At 43.2% G+C, this 11,096-nt stretch overlaps 1 protein-coding gene across 2 annotated transcripts in view; it reads right to left on the bottom strand.

The window, feature by feature from the left end:
* SORCS3 (sortilin related VPS10 domain containing receptor 3) overlaps window positions 1-11,096 on the bottom strand; it is a 586,410-nt gene that overhangs the window by 120,076 nt on the left and 455,238 nt on the right. The window lies entirely within an intron of this gene.

Raw genomic sequence — 11,096 nt, forward strand, 5'->3', positions numbered from 1 at the left:
AGCACATTTGCAGTGTTACGTAATCTCTACCCAATTCTAAACAATTTTCATCACCCGTAAAGGAGATTTCATACCCAGTGATAAAGTTTTTAAATCCCAAAGTAAATGCTCCAGTCACTTATCATAGGCTTAAAAAATAGCTCTCTACAGGACACCCTGAATGTCACCCAGCTTGCCTTGGGGAAATAAAGCAGCATCAGAGAAGGCTAGTCCTGTTAGTGAATGCTGGCCAAGAGTACAGCAAATAAAAGAAACTTCTCCTGAGAAGACCTAGTAGGTTCCATAGGGAACAAGGTAAGAGCACCACTGAGCATCTGACCAGCCCCACAAACAAAACTGTGTCCCTTGGGGTTTCCAAATCACCAAGAGCCAAAGCAGAACAGAGTGGTCTCCTCAACAGGGTGATGGGCACCACCAATTTGGGAACTCTGCCCAGCTATGCCTGACCTGAATTGTCTTTTCTAATGAGTGAGAGATCCCAGACCTTCTCTCTCACAAGCTTACACACACAACTGAGAGACTTTGTGCTTGAGCAATCAAGATGGAGATTATACTTCAGGTACACGATAGGACGATCCAAACTACTAAGGGGCTGATGAAGCCCCAGGAGGCTAGAGGTTCTTCCAGTATCTAAGAATCAGAGTGTCTCCCAGTGATATCAACCTGGCTCCCATAGTTCTGCTTGGTCCTGGTTGTATCCTTCTCTGTATCTTCTACCATCTAATTGATGGTTTAATCTCACTTTAAGGCCAATGGGTTCCTGGATGGGTTTTTGGATGCTACCAATTCATTACAATTTCTCTCTCAACTCTTGGCCTCTGTTCTCTCTATTCCTACAGCCCTCTCAACATTCACTCTGTGGGACACATATTCCTTCAATCTTTCCTCCATGTCTTCTTATAAGGTTTCAACCTCCCTGATTCTTAGGAAGTGCTGGCCTCGTGGCCAAGTGATTGGTGAATACATAATAATAAAAGTAATGACACAATGGTCATTGATTGAGTTTCATCTACCATGCTCCAAAACTGCATGTAGCCATTATATAAATTATCCAGTTTCATCCTCATGACAACCCTTCAGAGACTACAAGATACTGAGTGACTTGCCCAAGATAAGATAAATTTGAACCCAGCAAAGTTTGGCTCTAGACCTATTCTCCCCCTCCTATGACTAAGAAGGGTCTCCATTCACCTCATTCATCTCACTATAACAGCAATACATTTTCTTGACTCCCAGATGTTTTTAAAAAACATATAAAAGTCTCTGTAATTAGCATGTGTATATAACCTTTCTTCATATTCCAGAAAATCTGTTATGACATTGATGGTGTATCTTAAAAATGAAATCTTCATAGAAGAGAGAGCGCGAGGTAATAACTAGATTTATAATAGCTACTATGCAATGAAAACTGATTACACAGAAAATGGGACAATGAGCAGTTTATACGCCATACTTCATTTGATTCTAATTATACATAATATAATACATAATACCTCTACTGGTCAGGAAATTGAGGCTGAGAGTGGTCAACTAACTTGCTTGATATCACACAGCTTTTCATCTGTGACTCTCCCCCATGTCCAAGCCCTTAATGAGGAATAAGTGCAACCCCAAAATGTCAGGTACGGAGCAGGGGCTCAACACTCATTGACTAACTTGTCAATAATGAATTGTGGGGATTAATCCACTCAACCAGAGATGCTTGGAGTTTGATTTCCTCCATTGTTTAGGGACTAATCCATGGATGGAGAGAAGAACTCTCCATTCCCACCCAGTACCTAGATGGTCACAGGAACTTATTTCTAGCACTCCCTACTTGGAAACCAAATCCTTACAGTGTTGGGAGGATACCAAGCTGATGCTTTTGTTGCCTCTCCACTGTTATTTGTGTGACTCTCTGGCAACACACAAAGAAAGAATAAAGTTTAGTGACTATTAATCTATTTTGATGAACTTTTCTCTTCCTCACAAGCAAATCCACTGGCATTGTAAATCCCAGAGATTATTACCACTTTCCCTCCAAGTGACACCTTTTATTTTACATATGATGAATGTCATCCAATTATTTGCTCTGGGTCCATCCGTCATTCTAAATACTGAATTAGCTGGGTCTTTTCCTCTCTAATGACTGGCTCGTTAATCTGATTTTCTGGATTTCCATTTTACAGGTTTAATTGGGCTCCTGGCCAGTGAAAATGATTCCTTTGGACAAATGCACTGACCATTAAACACATCTGTCTCTTCTGACTTGTTCTCATTCTTACTGTAACCAAGTCTAACCTGACATATCTTTTATTTATTTATTTACTTATTTTAATTTCTCCTTGATTCTGGAAGATGGCTTGCCCTGGAGGAGAAAGAGAAATCTGCCAAAAAAAGAAAGAAAGAAAGAGAGAAAGAAAGAAAGAAAGAAAGAAAGATGGAACCAAAGTGCCTGGAGTCATGTTGAGTCTGTTTCTGCCATAGAGAGAAGAAAACTTGTAATATCTCTAGAGCTTGTAAGTGGGCATAGGTAATCTGGAAAGAGAAGCAAAACTTAACATTTCAGGTATCTATTATGTTAAGTGATTTACATTCATGATATTATTTAATATCCACACTAGTAATGACTACTATTACTATTATTATTTTTAGTAACATTAGCAGTACCCTACAAAGCATAAATATTAATAATATAACATACTCTGAGTATTTAGTATATACCAAACCCTGTTCCTCTGCACACACTAGCCTTCTATTTTATGTTCAGGTGAGAAACTGAGACCTAAAGAAGTTACACAACATACTCAAAGACACACTGCAAGTAAATGGTGAAGCTGGAATTTGAGCCCAAGTCTGTCTGACTGCAAAGCTTATGCTGGTCCCTCAGGCTACGTCGGGTTTCCAGACCTCTGTGGAGGAGAATGGATCCCGTGTCACTCAACTTCCCATTTCACCAGGGAAGATGCCTATGAGCAAAGCCAATCTTTTTATGTGAGGAATCATATCCATTCCTCAGCCCTCAGAAATCAATGCTCTATTGTTGCACGGGAGTGAACAGTGCTCCTACTAGCATTTGTGAATAAGAGGGACCAGAGTGGAAAGAATTCTGGCTGGCACAAGAAAAGCAGGAAATGACATTTAGAAGGTTTTCTAGCTAGAGGACCTTGCTGGGCCCAATATGATGTGAATAATCTGCCTACACAAGGGAAGTGGCCACCTGTACAGGCCTCCATTAGAGACTCCCACACAGCCCCTGCAGCAGCCCCTCCTCCTTCAAGAAACAAAAGGGAACCGCACAGTTGTTAGGATGCACAATTAACTTTTCCAATTTCTTTGCTCATTAATTCTATTCAGATTATTTAAAATAAATCTTGACATTGTTAGGCCTTTCTCTTCCTCTCCACCTACATAATTCCTTCAAAGATCACAGTTCTCTCTCAAGAACAAAGGAGCAGGATTTCACTGCTGGACCACAAAGTCGATAAATAACCATCGGTCTCATCAGGAAGTTGCTCTAAGTGTTGGGATGATCCTGGGGGCTTCTCCACAGCAGGCTACATTGCCCCTGCCAGCTTACGCTCTTTTTCCAGAAATGTTTTGCTAAGGCACCACACTAGAGGTCTGGAACCACATGACATCTTACCAGCAAGCCATCTCCTCTGCTAGATTCCTTGATGTTGAATTTAGTGTTTGTCAAACTGATGTTTGTTCATTTTATGTCCTGGAGGCTGTGTGATATTAACATAATATGCAGTTTTATCTGCCTGTTTCTAGAAAGAGTGGGTCTATCTATTACCTACCACTTGTACACTGTGCTGAGGCTGAAACCTCTTTGGAACAGATTTGCACATAAAATCTTTTACTGGGGCCCTAACACAATAAAATATTTTACTGGGGCCCTAACATAACCACCCCCAAAATAACCTCACCAAGAATAGATTTGGAATAAGATGGTTGACACTGAAGCCAATATTGTTCTCTCAATCTGTAGTGTGTGTGGGGGCGGGGGTGTGCTGGAGAGAAGGTGAATACTAAGGTTGGCCAAAACATACTGACAAAGAACTGTCACCTGGGCCGACCCTTGCCAAGACTTCTTGGAACCTACACTGCCTACTCGGATTGGTAGGAAGGGAGAGTAAAGGTGGCGAGTCAGAAAAGCACAGGGGGAAAGACTCATGTCAGGTCTACCCACAGCCCTAGGAGAGGAATCAATCGCCTGATTCTGAGTCTGTTTTTTCAAATACATTTCCAATTACATTTTTTCAAAGAAGGCTCTCCCTCTGATTTTTTAGCATTATAGTACATTGGTTGGGATCCCAGACCTGTGTTTCAGTCCTGCTTTTGCCACTTGCTGGTTTGGTGATCTTGGACAGGTAATTACTTTAACCATCCCAGTTCTTCCTCTGGGAAGTGGAGACATCAATTCAACCCAACAACATGCTATCATGAGGAGTAAACACAGTACCGATGTAAAGAGCCTTAGATCTGAAACTGCCACATGCTACATGCTCACTGCATAGAACATGCACCTGCCAAGCTAGAAGGCAGTTGCTTGCACCCCTTGACCAGGGGCTGACTGGGGGCTGACCACGGTGGCAGTTTATATATGCCAACTGGAGGCTTTAGGAAGTGCTGGTGTCGCCACATGGGCTACCTGGTCAGAAGAGACCAGGGAGAGAGGACTGAAATTTTTTCTGGGACCTCTGGGCAGGATGATCTCATGGAGACAACACCTATGAACCCAATGAAGCCAATGTGTTTCGTGCTAGAGATTGAACCATTAATGGCTGCAAAACTTATCTTTGTGTTCTGGCTTTTATGATTTAGAGGGAGGGGAAGAAGTTCTTGGAATGTACATTTGACCCTTCAGAATGGAAGTCCTTGCCTTCCCTCTCCTAACATTCTTTTTTTTGGGGGGGGAGGGTTCAGGGAGACAGAAAAGGCAAAGGTGAGTAGAGAAATAAAAAAGAACAGATAAGGACTTGAATTGTCATCTCGGAGCACAAAAGGTGGGAGCCCCTTGAATATCTATCTACCTACCTACCTATGTATAATTATATTTAATTTAATTAATATAATAGCTAAAAAGCCAAAACCTAAACAGTCTACTTTGAGTGTTCCAGATCAGGATACCAGAGCTGCCTTTAAAAAAAAAAAAAAAAAGCAAGCAAGCAAGCAAGCGAGCACTACCCATGGAAACCCTACAGTGGCATGTTAAAAATTCAGCAAAACATCCCCTCGCTCCCCTTCTCAGAAATGCCCCTGGTCTAGGTAGACTGCAAGTTTCATGTGGCTTCAGGAAAGATGGGGCCAAGGAGGCCGGAGCAGATATTGCAAGGAGTCTAGCATCTATAGACTTCTTCCTCCTAAGTAAGTTTTCTCTTTGACTTGAGATCACTCATAGCCTTTTTCCTCTCTATAGGCTGACGTTATGAGGTTAGCTCAGTGACTGAAATCTTCCCAAGCCAGATACCAGTCTCTGTCTTTTCTCTAGTTTTCCAGAATTTCAGAAAATAAATACAAAATAGTGGGAAAGAAGAAGAAGGAAGAAGGGTGTGCGGTCCTGGTGTGCGCGACCTCCGTGCTTCTAGTTTCAGCTCCACTGGTTATCAGAGAGGCAACTGGCATGGTAACTAATCTCTTGGAGTTTCAGGGCTATTGTTCCATAAAAAGGGAACAAATAATTACCCTTCTCTTACAGAGCAGTAAATGAGATAATAAAATGCTTTCATGGAACTGTAAAGTGTTCTACAATGTAATGACCAGAAGGTTATAATTGACCTATGGTATGTACCTAAAAACCCTAAGATGTTAGAAGTTTTTCACTGGAAAATTGCTGTAGATGGAAAGTTTGTGTTCCCCACAAATTCCTATGTTGAAACCTAATCCCCAGTGTGATGGCATTTGGAGGTGGAGCCTTTGGGAGGTGATTAGGTCAGGAGGGTGGGGTCCTCAGGGAAGGGATAAGTGCCTTTATTAAAGAAGCTCCATGGAGTTCCCCTGCCCCTTCTGCCCCATGTCTATGAACCTGGAAATGGGTTCCCTTTAGCCACCAAATCTGCCGGTACCTTGATCTTGGACCTCCAGCATCCAGAACTGTGGGAAAGATTCTGTTATCTGTATGTAAGATCCTGTGTGTGCTGTATCTAGCAGTATGAAGAGACTAAGACAAAAATCAAGCCAATGATCCAGACGGGTCCACTCTGTTGATTGTTTGGCGGGGGTGCAGGGCAGGAAGAATTTAAATTCTCCAGTGGGGCTATAGCTATCCACAGACTGGTGGGCCATAAGGATGTCACAAAGGAAGCAGGAAATGGATAGGCTGAGATAAAGAGGAGACGTGTATTCAGCCACCCAAGATGAATGGCGGCCCTATACCGCCACTTAGAGAATGATTAATTTTACCGATATGTTCGAGATATTTTCCATTTCCTAAAAAGGCAAGGCAAACAAAGTCATTAATTTTCTAGAGAAACAGGGATGCTTCTTTGGGACCTGGGATTTCCAGGCGGCCTGGGAAATATGTGTGGGCTGCTAAATATGACAGCAAAACTTCACCAACATGGGACTTGCATGCCTCATGAGTGAATTTTGGGACAGCAGTGGACAGATTTATACCATCTGTCAAGCTGTTTCTCAGGAAACACCACCACTTCCCCAAGAGAGCCGTGAATATTTGTGAAATGCCAACTGCTACTTGGAGCCTCCCCGTTGTACTCCTCGTGTCAGGCCTTTCCTGTCCTCCATCGGCGGAAGCACCACTGGCGAGTCAGGCTCTGCACCCACACTCTGTCTGTGCTCTCTGCTCTCATGCACAATGACCACATGGAGGAGATCCTTTGCAGTCCCACTTTGTTGGTGAGTTCACTGACTGCATAGGATCATGCAGCTCCAAAGTGGTCGAGCCTGGATTTGAACTTGGCTCTCAAAATCCTGACGACACCCACTAACACTACAACCCCGAACAAACCTGAAGTGTCTCCTACAGAGCCTTTCTAAAGAATGGTTAATTTAGGACCAATTACCTTGAGGGACTTACCATGACCCAGATCACGAGAAGCCCCCAGCATCACTGAAATCGCAGGGACTTGCATCACAAACTACCTCCCTAAGGAAGCCTCTCCACCCCAATTTCCCAGTGGGAATTCATCTTTTCTTCCTCTGATTTTTAGAACTCTTTGTTTGTCGCCTTCTCACTGCACTTACCAGCTGCTATTCTAAATTATGGGAAACTGGTACCTTTCAGTTCTCTTGTACTATTTTCTATGGTAGATAATGTGCTATATTCCCATTTTGCCCTCTCTTAGTAACTGGCACCCATGTCATAACAACTAATATTTCTAGAGGACTCTATTCCCTGCCATTAGTTTTTACTATTGGACTGAATCTCATTTGGTCAGGGCACAACCCTGTGAGGGAGGTCTAATTACATCCCCATTTTAGAATGAAGGGGCCTGACTTTAGGTCACCTTGCTACTAAAAGGTGAGGCTCAAAGCCAACCACAGAACGTCTGCCTTGAATCCCCAGGCTCTTTTCAGGTTGCCAGGCTGCTTCAGTCTGTGTCTGCTGAGTCAAGATCAGAAAAAGACAAAGTGGTGATAATTGCATGGGTTTCGCAAGTGGGTCGTGATTTTACATCAAATACTCCTTTGAGTGTTTGGCGACATAACATGACGATAAGAGAGTGTGCTTTCCTGTGGGGAACGGAAGCAGATTCCAAGATAATCTTCTCCACCTACTGCTGAATCCACATGTTAATTAAGGATCTGGGCAAATCCCCATCATTCCTTGAACACTGCTCATGTTTAGACATCTCATGATGGGTCCTGGCCCCAATTCTACTATATGTTGCACATACCATTCAGTGAGCAAAAACTTACCCAGCACTCTTGTGCCCAGGCTATTTCAGTTACCATGGGAGTCATAGGACCGTAACCTCATGGAGTTTACCATTTCTTTGTAAAAGCAAGCCTAACATATAAGATATACAAATGACAACATAACACCGGTGATAGTGCTCTGGTACCCTGAGCCAGTTAAAGGCTGGGTGCTGGACAAGTGACCCCTCAGAGCCACAGTACTTGACTAGTTATTTTCACTTGATCTTAGCCAAAAGGCCGAGAAGCGATTGACTCTATTTATTTTCATGCTCCTTCTAAGATCACCAAAATCAGGGTACACACGACACACCTGCACACACCTGTAATATAGAGCATATACATATATATGTGCATATATGTGTAATATACATGTGCATGTATGTGTAATATACATGTATATATGTGTAATACATATTATATATATGGATGTAGTGTTATTGACAGCCCCACCACCTTTGGAGAAGAATGGGTTCTCACCACTAAAGGACTTTCTGTTTGCTGAGCAGGATGATGGATTTGAAGATGGAACAGTGGATTAGCCAGGATACCACTACAGTGCTCTATATAAGCAAGGGTGGGATGGAGAGAAAAGGTGGGGATATGATGGGGATGGATCTTGAAGGAAGAGAAAGATCGCGGCGCATCTGGAGAAACTGCAGGAAGTGAGATGCAAGACAGTGGGTCACTGGTTATTGGTTCCCAAAGTGCTGCTTCAAGAAAGTATGCCAAGAACCAGGGGGTGTGTGTAGGTTTTATTATGGGTTTTTTCTGTGTAGTATCTGACATAAACACTATGCTTCACTCTTGCTTGACATTTCCAATAAAAAGTTTACACCACTCTGCTCAATAACCTTATTACGATTTTATTTTTTTTTTCTCGTTGCAGAGGTTCATATAAAGAACGTAGATATGCTTCAAGAAAATGCCCAAGAGTTACAGCTGGATTACCAGAAATTTATCTTTCTGGACCTTTTTGATTACTTATTTAGTTCTTTGTTGTGAAAATTCACAAAGAGCCTTGCATCAGAAGCCTAGACATGGATTTTGTACCTTCCTCACCCCTCCCTACTGGCTACCATGGGTCTTTGGGAAAAGCACTTAACTGCTTCCAGATCTCAATTTCATCCTCCCATGAGTGGGCACACTCACAACATACTGGTCCAACATGCACCAGACACAAAGTAGGGACTTAAGAATCTCATGCCCTGTGCTCCGTATCCCTTCACATCCCAGGTCCTGATTTCCTTAGCACGAGCATCTTCTTCAATTCACATCCCAAGATTCTCTGCTGTCAGTTTCTTCTGTTGTCATTCAATAACTCCACAAACATGTTTTGTGCTGCTACTTCATGTGAAGGGTTTCTGCTCCTACTTACTGCCCCTTACACATGCCTTGACCTAATTGGCTCAAAGTATAAGAGTATTTAGGTTGGGATTCTCATTTAAAAAGCAGAACGAGTGCACTGGTATCAGACAGCCTCGGTCAAAATCTCTGCTCCACTCTTCACTGGCTGGGTGACCTTAGGAAAAGAACTTCACCTTCCTGTGCCTCTTCTGTGAGGCAGAGGTAAGCGTAGGACTTCCCTCCTAGGATGTCATGACAACAAAATGCCTTAGTACCATGCCTCGCTCACACCAGCCACTCAGCAGGTGTTACTAGTACTATTACATGACATTGACTCTGCAAGAACTACAGATTATTCAATAAGAAAATTAGCCAAGAGGTAAAAATCACAGAGGAAGGCAGAAAACACATCTTAAATAAGAAAATGATGAGGCTTATAGTGTTTTATCTACGGAAGGGTTCTGTTCAATCAACTTCACAAGGACTCCTATCAGACATTTCAGAGGAAGGAAGGAAGCCACCACTTCCATGCCTCCCCTCCTACGCGCACATGGAATACCTAAGAACCAATTACACAGCAGAGCGAAATAATAAACACAATCATATTAAGAGCACTTTGATCATTTCTCCCTACTGCAATCTGGAAGCAATCGCCACCTGGGGCAAGCAGCAAAACCTCAGGCGTTTATTCCGGAGCCTCGGACAGAAGGCCTTGGGGTTGGAAGACTCTCCACGCCAACTGCGTTCGCTGCCATTACCACTGTGCATTGCAATGAGGTGTGCACCCCTCCCGAGGACATTTCTCAGGGGACAAGGTGGAAGCAATCTTGTCCAGAGGTTACAAGGCCAGGGAGAGAAAGGAAGTGGCTAAATTCATGGTCCTGTCACATACACACTGGATTAGAGAAAACAAGGACAGAGAGAATGGAGATGAAAGAATCAGACAATTTTAAAAAATCTTAAAGCAGGGAGAGGGGAAAAGCCAAGCAGTTTTCTCTCCCTCTCTCTCTCTCTCTTTTCTATTTTGCAACAGATGATTCACTTGCAGACCGAAACCTAACAGCAGTTGGTATAGTAAAGATGAAATAGTTGGAGGAAGAACAAGAGTGCTAAAAACGAAAGGCAGGAGGGAGTCAGGCTGGCAAAGGGGGAGTGAATCCCCAGTGCTTTCCTGCCCTTCCTGGCTTCCTCCTACTGGCTTCTGCCCACTGGGGATAGCAGCATCCTGCTGTCTCCCAGCCCTGCCGCTCTCCTGGGCTGGAGCACAGGCAACCCCCTGCCTGTAGGCACTCCTCCCAGGAAGGCAGGGGTAATCAGGCCCATCCTTCAAACATCTTCATTCTATTACTTCCATAATCGGCTTCTAATGTTCTGTTCGATAGATGTGGGGCCGACCAGACCAAGTGCTTGAACAGCTGCTCGGGCCATGGAGCTTTTCTCTGTGCCATTGATCACAAAGACAAAAATCAATCCCGGCTAAGGAGAAAGAAGTTAAAAATAAATTGCTGGGATTGATTTCTGTTCAGACCTTCCGACTCCCAGTTTAGAAAGGGGGAGGGAAGAGTGCGCGCGGATCCACCTGTCATGAAATCATTTCATATGTTCCCATCTCAAAAGCAGAATCTGGAGGTATTTTACATGAACATATGCAGGTGTGTGTGCACACAAACACACAGGTCTGCATGCACAGAGTTTTCTAATTTATGCTCTTATTTTATTGTTGCCTTTTAATACCTATCAGAGATGGGAATCATGTGAATCATAAACTCCCATGAGAAAAGGGCTGGAGTTTATCACCTTCACTATCAAATCTCCGACGTGGGGTCCCATGCTTTGTGGATAGCAGTAACTCCGGAAATACTTGTCAAGGGACTGACAGAATAAATGAA

Source organism: Mustela putorius, unplaced genomic scaffold (genome assembly GCF_011764305.1).
Source record: "Mustela putorius furo isolate JIRA1106 unplaced genomic scaffold, ASM1176430v1.1 tig00003909_pilon_pilon_pilon, whole genome shotgun sequence".
Taxonomy (NCBI): Eukaryota; Metazoa; Chordata; class Mammalia; order Carnivora; family Mustelidae; genus Mustela; species Mustela putorius.